Here is a 22154-nt window from a genome sequence, read left to right on the forward strand (position 1 = left end):
TCCCTGCAGGAATCCCTGCAGGAATCCCTGTAGGTATTCCTGGATTTGGAGAAATTCCTGGAAGAACTCCTGGAGATTTTCCTGGAGAAATTCCTGGGAGAATTTTTGAAGGAATACCTGGACGATTTTCAGGAGAAATTTCTGTGGAAATTAGTGAAGGAATTGCTAAAGACCTCCTTGTTGACTCCTTAGAAAACTCCCTGGCTCTTGCATGCTTTCCTCTAAAATTTTAATGAAGAATTAGCTGTAGTTAAAATTAACGAACAAAAAGAACATTTTGAGAAGAAGACCTTGGAGAAATTCCTAAATAATCCAAATTAGAATTCTTGGAGGGTTCCCCGAATTTCAGGAAGAATCCCTAAAAAGATCGTAAGAGAAATTCTTAGAGAAATCCATGGAAAAATTCTTGAAAGAGTCCATGGAGAAAATAATTAATTATCAAGAGGAATTCCTAAGGGAATTTCTGGTGAAATTCCTGGGAGAATCTCTGGAGGAATCCCTGCAGGAATCCCTGCAGGAATCCCTGGAGGTATTCCTGGATTTGGAGAAATTCCTGGAAGAACTTCTGGAGATTTTCCTGGAGAAATTCCTGGGAGAATTTTTGAAGGAATACCTGGACGATTTTCAGGAGAAATTTCCGTGGAAATTAGTGAAGGAATAGCTGAAAAAACTTCTCAATCGCTGTACTAGTTTCTGAGCGAATTTCTGGAGAAATCCCTTTTACAACAATTTCTGAAGAAATTGCTGTGACAATTCTTGAAGGAATTCCCGGAGGAGTTCCTGGACAATTCTAGAATAAAATCCTGCAGGAATGCCCGGACGAACGCCTAGAAAAATTCGTGCAGGAATCCCGACTGGAATCCCTAGAAAAATCCCATGAGGAATTCCTTCAGGAATCCCTGGAGGAATTCCTAGAGGAATGATTGGAAGAATATCTAGAGGAATGCCCGAAGAAATTCCTGTAGGAATTCCAGTAGATTTCCTGCAGAATTCACTATCAACTTATGTATTCTTGTAGGTATTCCTGGAGGAATTCTTCGAGGAGTCTCTTGAGAAGATTTGGAGGAATCCCTGGAGGTATTCCTGGATGAATTCCTTGATGAATTCCGGGAGGAATTGCTAGGGGAATTTCGGCAGAAATCCCTGGAGAATTTCTTGGAGGATTTTCTTAAACGAATCCTGGAGAAATTGTTGTAGGAATTTCAGGAAGAATTCCTTGAGGGACTTCTGAAAAAAATCCTGGATGAATTCCTTGGAGAGTCACTGGAATAATTTCTGGAGAAATAGCTGAAGGGATTCCTGAAGACAATCCTAGAGGAATCCCCAAAGGTACCCCTAACGCAATTCCTAAAAGATTCCCTTGAGGAATTCCTGCAGGAATACCAGTAGGTTTCCTGTACGTAGATTTCACTTTCAATTTAGGTTGGTTTTCCTGGAGGAATTCCTCGAGGAGTCTTTTGAGAAGATTTGGAGGAATCCCTTGGGGAATTCCTGAAGGAATGCCTGAAGGTATTTCTGAAAAGAGACATGTCTGTAGGAATTCCTGTAGGAATTTCTAGAGAAATCCCTGGAAGAATCCCTGCATAAATTCTCTGATGAATTTCTTGGAGGAATACCTGGAGTAATGCCAGGAGGAATCACTGGAGAAATTTCTGGAGGAATTTCTGTAGGATTTCCTGGAGGAATCTGTAGAGATACTTCTGGAATAATTTCCAGAAGAAATCCTGTAGGAATCTCTGAAGGAATGCCAAGAGGAAGCTCTTGTCTAATTGCTGGAGGAATCCTCGCACGAACACCCGGAGGAATCCTTGGAGAAATTTTAAAGGAATTGCTGAAGAAATCCCAGGAGAAAGTACTGAATAAATCACTGAAGGAATTTTTGGAGAAATCCTGAAGGAATGCTATGAAGACATCGTAGATGAACTCCTGTAGAAATCCCTGTAGCAGTTCCTGAATGAATTCCTGGAGGAATTCCTGAAGAAACCCCATGAGGAATCCTGCAAGCAATTCTAAGAGGAATTCCTTAGGAGTCCCAGGAGAGCTTGCTTAACGAATTCCTGGAAGATTTTCTGTAAAAAATGCTTGGAAAATAAAATCTGAAGGAACCAAGTCCGTAGTAATTATTCGACTTATTATTGAAGGAATCTTTTTTTGTACAACCTTTTTGAAGCATTCCTGATTGAATTTTCTGGAAGAATTTTTAAATGAAAATTCTGTAGAAATATTTTGATAAATTCCGTATGAAGTTATTGGAGCAATCTCTAACGTAATTCTTGATATGGAGAAATCTCAGAAGAAATCTCTGAAGGAATATCTGCAGAAATACATAAAAGTATCTCAGGTGTTTTTTTTTTTTTGGAAATCCCCGAAGAAACTCCTGAAGGAATCCTCGGAACAAGTACTAAAACAATCACTGAGAAACCTCCAAAGATAGCCCAGGATAAATTCCCGGAGCAATGCTTGGTATAACCCCTAGAGGAATTCTTGAAGGAATCTCGGGAGAAATCCATGATCGAATCGTATGGGAAAATTCACGCCTCCTCTGGCTGCTCCCATGGTTCTTGTAGACATTCATGGAAAAAGTCCTGCAGGAATATTGGCAAGAATTGCTGGAGGAATCCCAGTTGAAGATCCTGGAAAAAACCTTAGGGAATTATCTGAAAGGATTTTTATAGAAATCTCTAACGGAATTCCTGGAAGAACACCAACATAAATTTCTGGAAGAATTCCTGCAGAAATTTCTGGTGGAACTCTACCACGAACTCCTGAAGGGCCGCAAAGAGGAATTCTTGAAGAAATCTCAAGAGAACTTCACGGTCAAATCTTAGCTTAGCTTAGCTTAGCTTAGACTGACTGTACATGTCAATGGTTGCTACTCCGTGATTGATCTGATCTGGTATAAATTGCACTATGATTTGGATGAATGAGGGGCTGGGATAACCACTTATTCTCAGAGTGCAATTTTAGCATATCATACATTTTTGATCAATAACGGCGCCGGCCAAGTCCTTACAGTCAGTTGGGGAGGGGAAGGAATGTTAGAGTGTGATGGTTGCTGCTACTAGAGACCGAGAGCACTCTGCTTCTCCACAACCACCACGGGAAGGGTGTTTGTTAGTGTGGTAGGATATAAGATCTGGGAGTCACCAAGGTCAGTGATGCGATCCACGGATAGGGGATATTACAGTGTAAGTGAGACGAGATTTACATTGTTAAAATATTCGGGCGATACACTCATACTCGCAAAGGTTTACACTCATACTCGCATCCATTATTCATTCTTCCACGCCGTTTAACTCCAACCGCGATTTATATTTTAGTGTTACTCACCCCTCAAGAAACGGTGTAAACACAACAGACCTGACTCTAATTTTTATGTTCTAGAACCGCTCCCGATTTGTTAATCACAAGAGGAATATTATTAGTGTCAAGAGAACTTCACGGTCAAATCTCCAGAAAAACAAAAAAAGGTAGGAAATCTCTGAAAGAATCTAAAGGGTGAGCCGATAATTATTGTGCCATTTTCAAGCTAACGTAACTTTTTTCCTACTTCACCAAAATCAACCAAATTTTGTACAGTTTCTCCTTAGAGTATATTGTTTAAATAAAATGAATTGAGCAGTTATCAGTGAGATTCCGCTCGATATAGAATAAATTTAGTTCACAGTTCTTAAAAAGATGTTGTACAATCACATGCTAAAATCTAAAATCATGGTATAGCGCCTTGGAACAATTGATGATTATACATTATCGGATCATCTTAATGTTCGTCAATAGGTTTCAGGAACGGTTGTCAGTGAAACATAAGCTTGGAGCTGGGTGAAAACCAGGCACGATGCGCATAAACAAACCAGAGTGCTTTAATTATTTGTTGCAAGTTGAGCCTGAACATGTCCACATGGAGGGTGTTAATTGAAAATGTCGTGAATTTCACTAAAACGCATCCTAAATTTAAACCTATACCAAAAAGATGAAATACATACATATACGAAACTACAGTAAAAATTTGGTTTCATTTCGTTAACTGTAGACAATTTGCGAATCACTTGAAGGTAGGGAGGCACAATAATTAACGACTCACCCTTTACGATACAGCTAGACAAAACAAGACATGCGCGTTAAACCCTTTAATCCATTCGTTGAAAACCAATGTCACCCGTGGAAAGCAAATTGACAAGAAGTCGCCATGTGCCCATGGTTGGTTGCATTTTTTAATATGACAAATTGCCCACGACCAGTGGCAGTGATTCACTTATTGCGACCCGACGGCCTGCCAACTGCCAACTGAAAACATGTGAACGTCAGTTTAGAAAGTAGAGTCGGACAAGAGCATTGGCAATTATTTTATTGCCTTCCAATGCAAATGTGGAAAGATTCAACTTCAATCAGGCAAGTGACAGGTCTTGACAATCGAATTTCTCGTAGGCCTTTCTCCCTGGGTTGAATTGCAGAATCGTTACGTTCAGTAGTGGTAAAAACCTGTCAGTTTGATTACACATCATTCGCTAGTTTTCACACGTATGCAAAACCCATCGCAATAAAAATAGTGTTGCGGTCAATTATGGGAGCGATCAACCGGTCATCGACGGATTATTAACCACAATCATCAGGTGTGTGAGGAAAAATGTGGCACAGATTTGGGAGTAATTTCGGACTCGTTTCACAGTTCAACCACCTTAATTCATATGTTGCGAGATGCTCAACAGCTTTAAGCAAGAATTTCGCCAGCAAATTTTCGTCGAAAGCTCTAATTCTTCGCTTACGTGAGCTCACCCTGTCATCCCGTGCTCAAATTGATTCATTTCAAAGAATCGTTCCCACCCACAACATTGGTGGGCGGTGGGTGGCTTTCAAGCATAGATAGAGCAGCGCGGCATTGTTATTGTAACACTTCGTGAGGGTAGGTACCGACACCCTGTAGGGCACACGCTCATTCACCATAATTAAGCCCCGCACGTGTGTGTCGGCGACTGTCTTTCATGCATGGATGCTTACACGCACGATTCCTTTGGGGGCATGCCTAAGTCTGGTAAGAGCCGAAACAGCAGTCGTAACAAATAATAACTAAGTCGAAGATGCGATTGTTTGAAATCAGGATGAATGATTATAACTTACATAAAGCTTAAATTTTGCATGAATATTTTTCTCTGTGTACCTTTTTGAAAAACATAAATCTAAATTGCAGTCCTTGTTACGCTACATCACTGAACGAAAGTCCCAATTTCAAACGATCCATGCTTTGCGAACAACTGTTTAGAAGCTTCCAGTGCTTATCACGTCTTAAAGTCTTGTCTTAGCGAGCTCAACTAGCTGAAGATCAAATGATGATTCATATGCGATTTAGATCTACATCAGACATACCAAAAAACACACAAACGAAAATGAAAATCCCCAACACAAGTGATTACACGTCTGGAAGTTTGCGTAAATTTTGATTGAAACGTATAAATTCTGCAGATTTCGGCTTGACGGCGCACGCGGCAGTGCCTCCGTTGGGAGTTGTTTTGAGATCGGTAGGAGGTTCCAAGTTCACAGCTTGGCTAGGCGCTGCTACCCAGCTAGCAAACACCTTTTAACGATGAGCGATTAGCTTTTACGCCCTGTGACGACGACAACGTTTGTTGCGTTTACGAGCTTGGGGAGGTACGTAGCCAGAAGTACTTCTTTCTAGAGACGAGCGATGAGCGGTGACACTGACTGTGCCAGACTCGAGCTGGTTCGTTCGTTGGGAAGGCTTTCGGCGATTATCCAGTTGGGTATGTCTGCAAGTTGATAGAGTCATTATTTACAAGTAGTGCGTCTGGCTGAATGAGCTTGTTTATTCAACACCACCGACAGACTTGCGGCAGACACCATTGGGGGAGGTCTTGGAGCATAAATTTTAGTTTGTGCAATCATTGCTGATTCTCAAAACAGGTTGCTGGCACGTGCACTGAGAGGTTGAGCTCATCTTTGTGAAAAATGCCAGCAAGCTAATCATTGTTCAACAGGCACGTAAGCCCATCAACCTATCGAAGCTTATTGTTGTCCAGCACAGAATTAATTCCCAAAGTTCTAAATCCATGTTGGCTTGTGGAGAATCTTTTGCTAAGAACCTTTGAAAGAAACCAAATGAAATTGGTAAAAAAAATTAGGACGGTTTCCATTGAAGGGTTTTTGCTGAAATGCACACGAACCTTTCAAAAACTCCCACATGGCCCATAAGCTTACCGTTCAAATAAACGAATATTTCAGGAGGTTCCAGGGAAGTTTCAAAAGGTTTCAGAGACGTTTCAGGGGGCACCAGGAGATCTCAGGGGGTCCCGTTTCAATTGCGTTCTCAGGGGCGTTCCAGTGTGCTCAGAGACAGACAAATTTGAAGTTTTTTTTCAATAAATTTAATTGAAACTTTATAAATTTCTGCTTAGAATTCAAATAATTTATTAAAATTTGTACATTTACACAGGTTTTAGAAAAATAAGTACCAGTAAAAAATTAAAAACCATAAAAGTAGTGCATTTTTGTTAGTTTCTATTGAAATCTAGCACACTCGGTTTCTGCTATACCCTCAAATACGGTGATACACCAAAACCAAAACGAGTTGGGACTGCCTAGATAGAGTTTTTACTTAAATGGATTCAGTTCATTACCTAAATGGATTTGAATATTGCAAAGAAGTTCAAAAAGGGTTAGTGACCTGGAGATTCAAAGGGGTAAATGCGGGGTTTGGGATTTAATGGGAGTTTCAGAAGGAGGTTGGTGTCGGAGGCGTTGCAGCGGGGGGGGGGGGGTAGTATTTTCGGGGAGTTTCGAAGAGTCTCAATTGCGCTACATGTGATCCGATGGGGTTTTAAGGGGACTTCGAGGGCATTTCAGAAAGCTTCAGAGGATTTTTGGCGAGCTGCAGAGGCATTACTGAGGCGTTATCAAGGCGTTTCGGTGAACAATGAGGGTCTCAGGTGCGTTACATGGTGCGTGGGGGGTTTAGGGGGATTTTGAAGGCATTTCAGAATGCTTCAGTTGATTATTGACGAGTTTCAGAGGCATTACTCAGGCGTTATGTAGGTATTTTGGGGTTTCTGAGGGTCTTAGGTGCGTTACATAAGGTCCGAGGGGGTTTTGGGGGGATTTCGAAGACACTTCAGAAAGCTTCAGAGATTTTTAGCGAGTTTCAGAGGCATTACTCAAGCGTTACGAAGGAGTTTTCGGTGGAATCTGAGTGTCTCAGGTGCTTTACATGGGGTCCGTGGGAGCTTTACGGAGATTTCAAAGGCATTTCAGACAGCTTCAGAGGATTTTTGGCAAGTTTCAGAGGCGTTACATAGGCGTTTCCAGACTGCTTACGATTGTAGACCAGATAACCTATACTCAAGGGGGCTTTCAGAGATTCTAAAACAAACATTGAACTTACCACTTGTCAGCAGAAAGTTGCAATTGGCTGTATAAGCATGACTTTTAATTAACCATTTTTTTACTTATTCGTTTTTTTGAAAGGCTCGGGCGCCACTTGGGCATAACAGAGCCGACATCATCTTAACATTTTTTTTATGTTGTTTTTACTTTTTGTTTTCAAATTTATACTGACTATTTTAGTTTTGGGAGCCGAACTACTCGCGGCTGTTTCGAGGTTAGGGATAACAAATATTTAAAGTTGGAAAGGAGGGATTTAAGGGACTTATACTAAATTACTTGCTATCTTATACTAAAACATTGATGATGGGACCGGCTGTCCTGATCTGTAACGGGACTAAACAGAAAGGGCTTTATCGGAAGACAACGACAAGAAGAGGACAAACGGAAAGTGGGCAACGAAAGACAGGGGGCGAACAAAAAAAACAAATTCCGGGCAACGAAAACAAGGAACGTACGAGATCAAATTCTGACATCAACAAGTTTCAAAAACTGGTAAATAGCATCCATGTACTCCTAATCAAGACCTGCCAACACTTCTCTAACGGGTTTCTGTTGTTTTCCTCGGACCCGGAGAGTTTCATACAGCTCAGATCTGACTTCACGATGCTCATCGCATCCCCACACGACATGTTCGATATCCTGGTAAGCCACGCCGCAGACACAGATATTGCTTTCCGAGAGCCCAATACGGAAGGTATGTGCGTTTAACAAATACTGGTTGGACATCAGCCGACACATTACATGAATGAAATCGCGGCCTAAATCCAACCCTTTGAACCATGGCTTCTTCTATACCTGTGGAATGATGGAGTGCAACCATCTACCCATCTCTCCATCTCTCCATTTGTATTGCCAGCTGATCAAGGTCTCCTGACGGGCTAATGCAAAAAAAACGTCGAATGCGATTTGACGCTCGTAAATATCGCCTTCGCTAGCGCCCACCTTAGCCAGAGAGTCCGCTTTCTCATTGCCCGGAATTGAGCAATGTGAAGGGACCCAAGCTATAGTGATGATGTATGAGCGTTTAGACAAAGCACTCAAGACTTGGCGTATTCCATTCAGGAAGTACGCTGAGCGCTTCATCAGTTTCATTGACCGAACAGCCTCCAGAGAACTTAGACTGTCGGTAAAAATGAAGTAGTGCTCAGGTGAGAGAGTGCGAATGTACTCTAAGGTGTAATATATAGCCGCTAGCTCAGCAATGTATACCAAGCATGTTTTTTGAAGCATGAATGTGGCGCTATGAAATTCGTTGTAGACACCGAATCCAGTCGAATCATCGGTTTTCGAACTATCTGTGAAGAACTGTCTGTCCCCGCTAACATGCCCGAACATACTTGCAAAAATTTGTGGAATACACACGGAACGAGAAGAGTCTGGTATTCCGGTGATCTCATCCTTCATGGACACATCAAAATCCACAGAGGAACTGTCGAAGTCTGAGAAGTTGTCGCGATTGGTGTGAACCGGAGATGGGCTTACCTCCAGCGTCATGTACCAGTAGTACACACTTATAAAACGAGTTTGAGGGTTCTGTTCAAGCAGCTTTTCGAAGTTTTCAATGACCAATGGATTCACAACCTCGCATCGGATGAGGAACCGGAACGATAATTCCGCAAAGCGGTCTGTCAGAGGCTGTACACCAGCGAGTACCTCTAAACTCATAGTGTGAGTTGAGTTCATGCAACCTAACGCGATCCGAAGGCAAAAGTACTGAACCCGTTGAATCTTCAGCAAGTGTGTTTTCGCCGCGGATTTAAAACAGAAGCTACCGTATTCTAAAACCGACAGAATGGTTGTTTGGTACAGCCTGATCAGATCTTCCGGGTGAGCTCCCCACCATGTTCCGGTAATAGTTCGCATAAAGTTGATTCGCTTTTGGCATTTTTGTATCAGACACACAATGTGCTACCCCAAGGTTTGAGTCGAACCAGAGACCGAGATATTGATATGACATGCTATGAGTGATTGTCTTACCCATCAGATGGAGCGGAAACTTTGCTGGTTTGTGTTTTTTAGAAAAGACAACCATCTCAGTTTTCTCCGGAGAGAATTCGATACCCAGCTTGAGAGCCCAAGTAGACAAATTGTCCAAAGTATCCTGTAGTGGTCCTTGCAGATCAACTGCTATTGATCCCGTCACAGAAACAACACAGTCATCCGCAAGCTGTCTTAACGTGCAATTTTCCATGAGACAATCATCTATGTCTCTGACATAAAAATTGTAAAGAAGGGGGCTTAGACATGAACCCTGGGGGAGACCCATGTAGCTAGTTCGTGAAACTGTCAAGTCACCATGAGCAAATCTCATCTGCTTCTCAAACAGCAAGTTATACAAAAAGTTGTTTGAAATTGGTGCATGGCCACTTCCGTGTAGTTTGTCGGAAAGAACATCGACACAAACTGAATCAAAAGCTCCCTTAATACCCAAAAACACTGAGCCCATTTGCTGTTTTTGAGCAAAGGCAATCTGAATTTCTGAAGTCAGCAACGCAAGACAGTCGTTCGTCCCTTTGCCTCTGCGGAAAGCAAATTGTATATCTGACAACATGCCATTCGATTCAACCCATTTGTCCAGTCGAAAGAGAATCATCTTCTCCAACAACTTCCGTAGGCAAGACAACATCGCGATTGGATGGTACGAGTTATGATCCGACGCGGGTTTCCCGGGTTTTTGAATAGCTATCACTCTCACTTGCCTCTAATCATCCGGAACGATGTTGTTCTCCATGAACTGATTGAACAAGTTCAACAAGCGCCTCTTAGCGACGTCAGGGAGGTTTTAAAGCAAGTTGAACATGATTCGATCCATCCCTGGAGCAGAATTGTTACATGAAAGGAGAGCAAATAAGAATTCCACCATCGAAAACGGCCTATCCATGTCATTCCTATCTTCGGAAACGTTACGAATTATTCGCTCCACGGGTACGGAATCTGGACAAACTTTTTTTTGCGAACTTGAGAATCCACCGGGGAGAGCTTTCCCGATCCTCGTTAACCGACGACGCGTTACGCATTTTTCTCTCGACGTTCCAAAGAGTTTCCATCGAAGTCCCGCGTGACATGCCCTAGACGAAGCGACGCCAATAACCGCTTTTCTTCGCCTTGATCAAGTTCTTAAACTTGCGTTCAAGGAAAGCGTACCGCTCAAAGTTTTCGACCGTACCGCGTTTACGAAACTCTTTAAACGCCGCGGATTTCTCGCGATAGATTTTTGTACACTCACTGTCCCACCACGGATTGGGGGGTTTCATACGAACCGACGGACTTAGTACTGGCCGACGTTGTGCCTGGAGCGCGCTACTGATGATCAGTTCTGAGAGAAACTGATACTCTTCCCGCGGTGGAAGGACTTCTACCGATTGAACACCGTCAATGATTGCTTCCGCGTATTTCCCCCAGTCAATGTGATTCGTAAGGTCATATGTGATGTCAATAGATGGAGGCTGCTGTGGGCCATTGGAAATATAAACAACGACCGGCAGGTGATCACTACCATGGGGATCCTGGATAACCCTCCATGTGCACTCTAGCGATAGTGAGCTCGAACAGATTGAGAGGTCTAATCGGCTGTCTCTAGGACTGCCATCATATTATTTAACCATTGTGTGCTTAAATTATTGTTATGTATTGGAGATTCGATAACGTATGCTCAAAAAAATTCTTAGTAAATTTTTAACAGTCCCAAACCAACCCCATCCCCCCTCATTGCTCCCCCCTGAGCACGCCCTGAACACCCCTTAACTCTATTTGCAACTTAATTCCATTAAACCAACCTTAAATAGAGGGAGTTAAATAGATTTTACCTAAATGGATTCGACCTAAATGGAGGTTTAAGTGTACAGCAGAAAAATCTGTATTGATACAGATACCCCAAATACCCGTTGAAGCGTCCCTGAAATGCTCCAACCCCTTTTAAAACCTCTCGGAACGCCCTTGAAACGCCCTTGAAACGCCCTTCTGAAATGACTTGAAACGCTTCTGGACTCTTCTAACGGCATTTGAAGGCTACTGAGACCCCCCTGAATCGCCTTTAAAGCCACTTAGTGTCGTAATGATATTAAAACGTCCCTGAAACTCCCGTAATCTCATTGAAATGCCAACAAAATCGCCCTTAAAAGGATCAGCTGATATCCCTTGAAACTTACCATTGAAACACCATAAAGGTTCTTGTAAGGGCCTGTCCATAAACTACGTGTACACTTTTATAAGGAAGAGGGGGGGAGGTTCCGACCAAAGTTTACGGTCCATACAAATTTCGAAAATTTTGTATAGACAAAGGTCTACGTGGGGGAGGGGCGTCTGAGAACGCCAATATTCGGTGTACGTAGTTTATGGAAACTCCCATGGTTCTTTCTGGAATATCCAAGAGCAGGATCTGCTCTCGCGAGCTCTGACTCAATTTATGCACAAAATTCCCTCTTTTTGTGCCTTTTTTTATTTACACTACCCGCCATAAATATGGAATCGCATCATCTAGTATTGCAACACCCCAATTGGATTTTGCAGCACCCCCAGAAAGTTTGGCATCACCTGAAGACTTCATCATTTTCTAAACTGTATCTCAAAAACCGTATCCCCTGCATAGTTTAGACCTTCAGCAAAATTGATTAGAAGGTCTATGGCTATCAAGTGGTGGTATGTACCCTCAGATCAAGGCATATCAAGAGGTTCCAGTGTGCTTGAGATTAGAAATAAGGTTGGTTCACGGGAAAAAAGCAACGAGTGGAGTTTAGAGCGTGATCAGGGTTGGGAGATGAGGAAGATTGAGACTAATTAAGTTTCCCTAAAACATTTTCTAGTATAGGTTATCAGATCTACAAGCGTAATCGTACGTTCCACTTCAAACCCTTCTGAAACCGCTTGAAATGCCTTTGATATTCATCTGAAGCTAAGAGCCTATGAAGCCCTCGCAAAATGCTCTAAATCCTCTTGACACGTCCTGCAACAATTATACTCGTATCTCAGACCCTCTGAAACCGCCCTGAAGCTCTCCTAAGAGCCTATAAAACTCTCTAAAAGCTATCCGAAACCTCTTGAAATCCTCTGAAACACCTTGAAACGCTTGGTATCGCCTTGAAACAGCTATGAAACATCCTGAAACCCCCGTGAAGCTAACCTCAGGGCCTGTGAAGCCCCCTATGACCCTCTGAAATTTCCTAAATCGCATTGAAACGCCTATGAAACCCTCCCGCACTGAAACTCCCTTGAAATTCCTCCGAAGCTGTGTGAAGAATTAGCATTAAGTTAAAATTCACAAATACAAAGAAATTAAAAAAAAAAATCCTCCGAAGCCCTGAATGACTTTTCTGTTCTCGCAGTGCTACTTACCTTCCTTATACTTGTTTGCAACTTAGAAATCAATTGAGATCATAAACTGAATTCGTTTAGATAGAAATCACATTTACTAAGTTCAAACTGATTACCTAATTGTATGTATTGCTTATTTTATGTGAGATGTTTTACTTGTTTTAAAAATAGGCTGTTCTAACAAATCGCTGATTTTTTGGCGGACCAACTATCAGAAATGTTTCCTTTTTTCATCATCTCCAACGAGGCTAGCTCGTGCTGTAAAAATCATAATTTTGCAACTCGTTGCATAAATAACTATATTCAAACTCTCGAAGCACAAACTGTGTATTTCTCCTCAAGAAGGGAGGATTGTGGGAACAGATGTACTTCCTCATGCATTCGGTGTTAGATACATATGGGATGTTCCACCCCAAGTTTGATGACCAATTAGTCATGTAGAAGTTTTGGGAACAGTCATAGAACTTTATACCCTTTATTTTGGTTTTATTATGGTTATAAGAACCTCTTCCAGTCTATTTGACTAAAAATGCTACTTGGGATTAGATTAAGTAAATTTTTGCTGCCGTCATCGGATATATTTGGTCAAAGAAAAAAGGGCAGTGCACGCCGCAATTGTTAAGGTATTGTTTTTAGTATACGACGTTTCATGGATGTTACAGTACTCCTCCAGGAGTTGCTTCTGAGACTCCCAACGAGTTCTTTGAGAGTTTCTTTTTAGATTGCTCCGGAAGCTACAAATTGGATTCTTCCAGGAACATCTTTAGAGATTCCTAAACAGGTTCCGTCTGGGATTTTTACGGGAAGTTCTCCAGAGTTTCCTTCCATTTTTTTTAAAGTAATACCTTTTGAGATTCCTCCAGAAGTTCCTTCTAGAATTGATGCAGGTGTACTCTTATTACTGGTTCCTTCCATAGTACCTTCTGAGATTCCTGAAAGATTTTCGACTGCGGTTACACCTGGAGTTCCTTATGGGGTCCTTCCAGCAACTTCACCCAGGATTTATTCCTCGATTCCTCCAGACGTTCATTCCGGGATTATATAACCAACCACCGATATTTATACCAGCGAAAGTCTAAACATGTGGTACCTAGACAAGTAGGTAAAAGTAGTGCGTTACTACCACTGTGTGGATATTATTCTACCTCTCTTTAAGTAGACATTACAGTACTATTTTTATAATCAATTACGTTTGCAGGGATTTTGAGAACCGTCATAAAACTTTTTGCCTTTTAGTTAGGTGTAATGATGGTTCGAGGAACTTCTTCTAGTCTATTTGACAAAATAAAGTTACTTGGGATTCAACGATATAAATTGCACTAAAAATCAAATAAATAAGGATGGATTTTTCTCCAACCCTGCCATTTTATCAGTCCATACATTTCTGATCATTAAAGGCGCCGGCCTAATCGTCACAGTCAGTTGGCAGAGAAAATGAGCATTAGGTTGTAATGATTATTACTGTTATCTAAAACATATCTCCACAATGGAAGGTTCTTGTAAGTGGGAAAGGATGGGACAAAATTGACACATTCAAAATTAACAAATTTATGAATTTAAAAAATGAAAGCATTTCTCAACGAGACTATAAATGTACGTGGATACGTCTTCCGCTAATCGGGAAATCGAAGCACCACAAAACCTAATGGTAACGCGAATAAAATCTCGCTGGCTCGAACTTCCTCCGTGCACTAAGATATCCACAATTTGTTCCATATCTCATTAACAGAACTGCCAGTGCAGTTCCTTAAATATTGAAGACCTTCTCAATTAAAAAAAAGTATAGACTAATCTTGTTCAAAGTAGATAAAGCTAATAAAATACGGACAATGTCTCCGTTGCGATGGTCAAACCGTCAACCAGGTCTGTTCTACCACTCAGATAATGAGAACTTCTCCCCATTTTAATGGTTTCCATTTCAACTATCGCCACGGTTGGTGCATGTTGCCTGTCAGCGCTATAAAATAGCTGATTAATAGTAGCAAAACGACGACGATGTGGACCGAGCAAACCACCGAGCATCACACCGACCTCGTTGTCGTCGCCGGTCACCACTACGTTATCTGTAGCCGCTGCTGCATTCACATTCCTGCATAGCTAACTATACCATGGCACACCGCAGATACATATCTTCACGGTAGCAACTTCAGTCAGCGCTCGCAGTACCCGGCAAGCCATATATTACCGGCGAGCAGCAGCGCACCAGGCATCTGCTGCAAGCGACCGAGCGAGCGACCCATGGACCCCACGGCGATAGACGGAAACTGCGACGGAGGTCCCGAGAAGCAATCTCCTCGACGGCGACGCGACAGAGCTTCAGTTCGTTCGGTGTCGAAACTCGAGCATCGTGTCACGAGAGCATGTAAACTCGCAATGAAGAACTTTATCGTGTGTGTGTGCGTGTGTGTGTATGTGCGAGAATGTGCCAACAACCATTTGTGGCTGCCAGTCACAGGCTGATTGTCAGCGAAATCCACGTTCTTGGTGGAAAACCTGCGGTAGAATGTGTTAATCGTGTGCCTTTCAGCCCTTTCACCCTGTCTGTGGTTGATACTGATGGCAAGGGTTTCACTGTGCCGAAGGAACTTTCAATGGACGGATTAAATGTTGCAATGGAGTTCGAGTTTTTCTAACGTTTTGACACCGTATTCAATAGTTCAGCTCGTTGATAGTGTGCATCAGGGCAGAGACAATCATTCTATTGTAAGCCCAGTTGGACCATACCACGAGAAGAAGATACTCTTAATTCCACAGGTTTTGCGTGAATTACTGTACTTATGGGCTCGCCACGATCTATCCTACTTTACCTTCCGTTGATTATGTATTATGTATTATATTATATAATTTCCATTTTTATATTGCGGGGTTCACACACACACGGGGGGTAGCCTAAGGGAGTTAATTGAACTGGTGACCGGACTTAAGTTCGTGGAGTTGCCAGTCTTTTGTCATGAGCTAGCAACTTAATGTTGACTACCGAAGGAATTCAGGGATTTTAACTCACCCTGCTACAACAAACCATCAGGTAGATCATGTCCTTCGGGAATGATTCTGCAGCCATAGGTAATCCTTGCGCTGATGGTGGGTACACTTCCATCATCATCATCATCATCATCAGGGCAGAGACAATCATTCTTCAAGTGGTCGACCTTCACTGAGGTCGGAATCGATTGCTTCAGAACGTGCCCTTTCCAAATATTGAACCGCATAGCACTTGACTATCCAGAGCGGGCCGTCCTTGTATGCTGTCTGTGCTGTGCGGTGAATCGATCTCATTCGTCTATGGCTGACCGACCAAAGCAAAGTGGCGGCGGTCACCGCGAACACTGCGAGCGGGGTGGGTCCTTTAATTGACCGCACTTTAATTTTCTTCTCCATTTTCTACTCCACCCGAACGGCGGAATCATAGCGGCTCGGAGTCGATGCGGTGGCGTCGGCGGCTGCGGCGGTAGTCAACAATAACGACGACTATGGCAATGGACAAGGCCGGCGCGTTGTTCGAGCAATTAGCCTAATTACACGGATTGTCGGCCACAAATCCGTTATGAAATGGTTCAGCACTAAATAGACAAGTTCGCTATGGATACCGCACGGTACGGCACGCAAAAAGGCCGTGAAGCCTTGAAATTTTCACAATCAATACAGTGGCGACCTTGACATGGGTTGGTGGGACAAAAGGGTTGCGTTTGGACAGTGGTTTTGAAGCTTTGTTGAATGGATATTAATGACCAGTTACGCGCGTAGATGTGAAGGCTTTTACTCCAAGACTCTCTTGGGTGATCTTGATTTTCCATACACGAACACTAACGTGAACCGAAAGGCTCAATAATAGCAAAAGGACGAATAAACAAAATTCCGAATAAACAAATCATCGAGAGATAAATATACGATTGGACGCTCGGCCAATGCCATTTCAATCCTTACGTTATCTAATACCGCATGAAATAAATAAGGGACCCAGATGCAAAGGGATTCAAGTGACCTTTTAGTCGACTTTGAACTGGGAATATAAAAACCAGATTAATCCACCTAGTGGTGATTGTGCTTTTCTCGTAAAGTACATACTCATGATCTTTCTATTGACGTAGGATGAGGAGTTCTTGGGTCCTGATGATACTGGATTTGTTGTATTACATGCATGGGTTTGGCAGATATTTATATCTGCCCAAATGCGGCGGGACACACTGAATCGGTTCCGGAGCACTGCCGGTAATCTCGAGAAAGTTTTCTGGCTAACTGTTCATCAGATTATTGATAATACCGCGATGTGATGTAACGCATGCATGGGTATAATTACATTTAACAACTTCTGGAGGGACACCCGGAACCGGTTTGCGAACGCTATCGGTAGTTTTAAATGTTATCTGAGTCCATTTTCTTGCTAACCGTTCATATTTTACCAAATAAAGCCGAAATATGGTAAGAGAATATTTCATTGCTTAAGGACAGACTTGTTAGAATCTCAAAATGGCTGCCACAATGGCCGACTTCGTCACCACCTCACGATTTCGAGCGCACAAATCTCTTAGTAAACAAAACCAGCACACCTGATCTTCTTATTTTAAGCTTATTACAAGTGAGCAAGAACAGAACAATGAAATGCACTGTTTTTTGAAGCTTGCTTCTTGAGATCTGTGCCTCTGAAGTTCTGATGCACTGTTGAAGCGGGATTTCAAGACGTTTGTTCTTAATGTCCATCAGGTTACATAAAAAGCCGCGATTTGATGTATCGTATGGATGGGTTTGTTTCACTTTTACATAAGACCACTTCCGGTGGGACACCCAGAACCGGTTCCGGGACAGTACCGGTTGTCCCGAATAAGGTCTGAGTCTATTTTCTTACTAACCGTTATTGGGATATCAAAAACGCTACTACTTGATGTACCGCATTCATGAATTATGTTTAATTTTTCATTTTACCTCTTCCGGCGGGACACTCGGAACCGGCTCCGAAATATTCCGCTTGTCCCAAACATTTGGTTTGATGTGTTTCATGCATGGGTTTGTAGCATTTTCATGTTTTGTCCCTTTCAGGGGTACCGGCCCGGAACACCTAAATGGTAATAACTCCGGAACGGCTGGACCGATTCGAACCACTTTCAATAGAAGCTAATGGGACCAGATTGCCTGTCGAATAAACCATCGATCATCAAAACCGATTGTAAGAAGGATAAGTGTTGTGTTTTGTCGTGTCGCGTATTGTGTGTGTTGATTTTGAAGCTCCATGCATTTTGTATGGAATGAAAGCGAAAGCGCTTTACTTCAAACACCCTCTCAAATATAAATCATAGGCGTTGCCCCGTGTTCCTACGGACTTTGCATTTGCTTCACATGTGGATGGTCAAGGGTTCAATTCCCAGACGCTCCACCAACAACTGTTCGTCAAGCCGACGGGAACCGTCGATATTGACACTGGATTATCTCTGAGTATATACCGTAAAACGGGGTATCTTTGATAATGCGGGTAACTTTGATAGTGCGACAGGCATTGTATAGTCTATCTTATAACTGTGATTCCTTCAACCAGTTAAGAAAAAGGCAAACGTAAATCAATTCTATACATATGAAAGTTCATCTTAGACGTATTTTCATTAAAACCTAGTTTAAATACAACTTTTTGAACAAAAAATAAAAATTGGTAATATTTTTGTCATTTGTCAACCCCTTCAAACAATCTGCTATACGACTTCGTTACAACTATTTTTTCAATGAATGGATTCTTATTCTCGTTAGAATCATCATAGTAGATTCCAAATCTGGCCTTGAATCTCTTAACGAAGTGTGTTTTTACGAAATGGAAGCAATTTTATAAATTGTGCCTTAAATCTCCATACATTGTTAAACGCCTAAAAGTATGCATTGCCCTTGTAATATCATGTAGATAAATCTGTGTTGTTCAAAATATGTTAATAAAACATTAAAAAAACAACCCAAAAAATAAGATAATTCACCATGAATAGCATGTAATCATATGCTGATGTACCGTTAAACATATATTTTTACAAAGATGATAATTTTTGATAGCTAAATCCACTGTGTTTTTCACTTAGTACTCCACAAACACATTTTTATATGTAAAATTCAGTAAAAATCAATGTTTTGATATAAAAATTCTATCTGATATATTCCACAAGGCTTCTCTCATCATGTTCATACTCCTAAGATTTCAATCTGTGATTATTTTTTATGATTTGATGTGTTTTTCAGGGCATTATCAAAGTTACCCCAAAATGAAAATCTGATTCTCGCTCATATGGAAAACTAAAAGTCTCCCAAAATATTTCAGATTATCGAATCATTCAATTGCAATTGATAACTGATACCCCAGTACTTGTTTTAAAAATATAAAACTCGGGGAAATACTGTTACATGAAAAAATATTTAGAAAATTCGCTGAAAAACTATCAAAGTTACCCCATTTTACGGTACTCTCAATCAGCACACAAGTTACCGAAATGACACGACAACGCAGCCCGGGCAGAGTTCAAGTACTGACGATCAAAATGTGATATTGGTTTGTTTGAGATAAGAGGTAAAAGTACTGAAAATAATAGCACAAATTTGTTCTTAAACCATCTAACCAATAACAAAATATGATATTTGAAGATCAATCAAATAGCTCACTCTTATCTCAAACAAACAAATATCACTTTTTGTTCTCCATTTTAAAAATATGCTATTATTGAACCTTTTTCCTCTGGGGGTATTCGGGAGGTATTCGGTTGCATAGGAGCTATAGTAATGTAATTCTAACCCTCTTTGACTTGAGTGCAACCAAAAACCTTCCGTGACTCTTTTGTGACATACCTGGTAAAATACCTGAGAGAACTTCTGGATGAATTTCCATGAGTACTCCTGAAGGATGAATTTTCGAAAGAAGTCCTACAAAAATTAGCCGAAACTCTTTAAGGAACCAGGAATGGGAGTCTTTCCATACACTGCTTTTGAAAGCATGCTTCTCACCTGAGAGATTCGCAAGAGAATGTGGCTCTTTTGCAAATAAATGATCGCGTCCCTGGAAGGAATTATTGTAGGAACTTCTACAAGAACTTCTGGATGATTTTCAAAATGATTTTCTAGAAGGAATTTGAAAGGATTTCCGTGGGAATTTATGGAGGAAGTTCTATAAGAGCTGCTGGAAAAAAAATTCAAAATATCCACTTAAGAATTTCATAAGCAACCCCTGGTAGCAATCTAGGAGTCATTTCCCGGAATAAATCCTGAAGAAATTCCCGAATTACCTTCTGGGGGAATCTCATAATGAAGCCTGACAGAAATTTTTGAAAAAAAATCCTGATGAAATTCTCATTAGCGAAAAAAAAAATACTCATGGGATTCCCTAAGAACCTAATGAAGAAACTTCCGAAGGAAATTCTGGAGAAATAACCAATGTTCTGCAGGAATCTGCGAGAAAACTCCTGAAACAATTTCAGAACAATTTTAAAAGGTTTCCTGGTGGACATTCAGCAAGTATTTATCGAGAAATTGGTGAAATTCTTTCCAAGAAATTCCAGCATGAATTTTCACAGTAACTTCCGCAAGAATTTCCCCTAAAACATGAATTCGTATCCTTTTAATTTTTTTTTGGAAAATTCAAGAAAAAATCGAATAAAATCTGCCGATTGTGCATCTAAATTCTGCAATTTTTTTTTATTCTGTGTATCTATTATTGGGGTTTTTAGATTATTTCCTGAAGAATAACAAAAAGAATTACTGGTAGAAACCCAAACAGAATTTTTATAGATATCCCAAAATAAACTGCTGGGAAATTATCACGGATGGATTTTTATAGCAACTTATCTAGAATAATTGAATGCAGTTCTTAAGAGTGGAAGAGTTTTCCAAAGGAACTGCCAGAGAATTTTTCGTAAAAATGCCTGGAAAAATTCTTTGGAGAAGCTCCGAGAGGTATTTCAAAAAGATTTCTCAAAGAAAATTCATGAGAACTTCTGGAGGAAGCTTCGAAAAAGTACTGAAGGATTTTCTGGACTCCCACTGATAGTTTTATGTAAGAAATAGCTGAAAGAATTCCTGAAAGATATTCTGAAGGAACTCCTGGTGAGGGGAACTTTCCAAAGGAATGTTTTTAAGGAACTACCACTGCAACTTTGATGAATTTTAAGGATGAGCTCCTAGAAATATTTTTGATCTCTTCGTGGAATATCCGTATAAACATCTGGAGAAATTTCAGTGTCACACATTTTTCAGAGCAAATAGACATAAACTGATAAACAAATCACTTACTTCCCATTTACTATCGCTTGAAAAATTACTTTGTAATAGACATATGTAATGCCTGAAGTTCATAGGCACAATATGTGTTGAAAAATGAACAAATTGAGCGGAAAAATTGCGAAAAAATCCAGGTAGTTCTGGTGGGGTTTGAACCCACGTCTCCCCAAGTTCACTAGACAGGGCGCGTTAACCAACTCCGCCACAGAACAAGTAACAATTCTGTGAAGTAGAAAGCCAACCTGAATTGTTACTTCAAACCCCACCAGAACTACGTGGATTTTCTGCAAAGTTCCAAAAGAACTTCGGGAGAGTTATTCAAGGGAACTCTTGCAGGAGTTTTTGAAGAAACTTCAAAAATTTTAAAAGAGCTTTTGGTGGATATTCAGGAAGCATTTTTAAAGAATATAAGGGGAAAACAGCTGGAAGATTATTCTGAATAAACTCCGGAATGGATTTCCAAAAGAAATCTGTCAGGAAATTCCTGTAAGAGCTTTCACAAGAACTGCCGAAAAAATGTCCATGAAGAATTTTAAACCAATTCTTTAAGTAATTCACAAAACAAAAATAAACTTTTGAGTGAACTGACGAAATTACTTCAGAAGGAATTCACAAATTTCATAAGATCTTCAAGAGGAGTTTCAGAATAATGGGCTTAAAAATTCTAAAAATAAGGTTTAGGTTGATTTTTTTATAGAAATCCCAGAATGAACAATTTCCCAATATTTCCCAATTTCTTGAAGACATTTCCGAAGGCACTATTCAAGCAAGACCTGTTAGAATTTCCCAATAAACTTCTGGAAAAAATCCTAGGGAATTCCTTGAGAAACTGTTGAAGGAACTCTTGAAACGTTTTCCAAAGAAACTTTCAGAGACAATTTTGAAGGAACTACTGGAAAAGTTCACGAAAAAACTGGTGTACAAAATTCCGAATAAATTCCGATGGGTATTTCAAAAACATTTCCGGGACCCCCGGAAAATCTGGAGGACTTCTCAATAGAACTCCTAGAGAAAGTTCCGAAGGAGCTTTTGATGGATCTTTTGAAGAATTCTCAGGGTGAGCACGCAGGGAAATTTCCCCAGAAGCACCCGATGGCGGTTGAAAATGATTACATAGTCACGAATAGAACTATTGGAGAATTTTCGGGAAAGGATTTCTAGTGCATTCCCCAAGGCTACTAGAGAGTACCCCGGTCAGAAATACTCAAGGAGTTCTAGAA

General features: G+C 40.9%; 1 protein-coding gene and 1 non-coding gene across 3 annotated transcripts in view; both read right to left on the bottom strand.

The window, feature by feature from the left end:
- Positions 1–22154, bottom strand: part of LOC134288495 (uncharacterized) — a 674651-nt gene that overhangs the window by 561970 nt on the left and 90527 nt on the right. The window lies entirely within an intron of this gene.
- On the bottom strand, positions 21070–21146 carry Trnat-agu (transfer RNA threonine (anticodon AGU)). The gene has a single exon. It is a non-coding gene; the product is annotated as a tRNA-Thr (tRNA).

The sequence above is a fragment of the Aedes albopictus genome, chromosome 2, assembly GCF_035046485.1.
Source record: "Aedes albopictus strain Foshan chromosome 2, AalbF5, whole genome shotgun sequence".
NCBI lineage: Eukaryota > Metazoa > Arthropoda > Insecta > Diptera > Culicidae > Aedes > Aedes albopictus.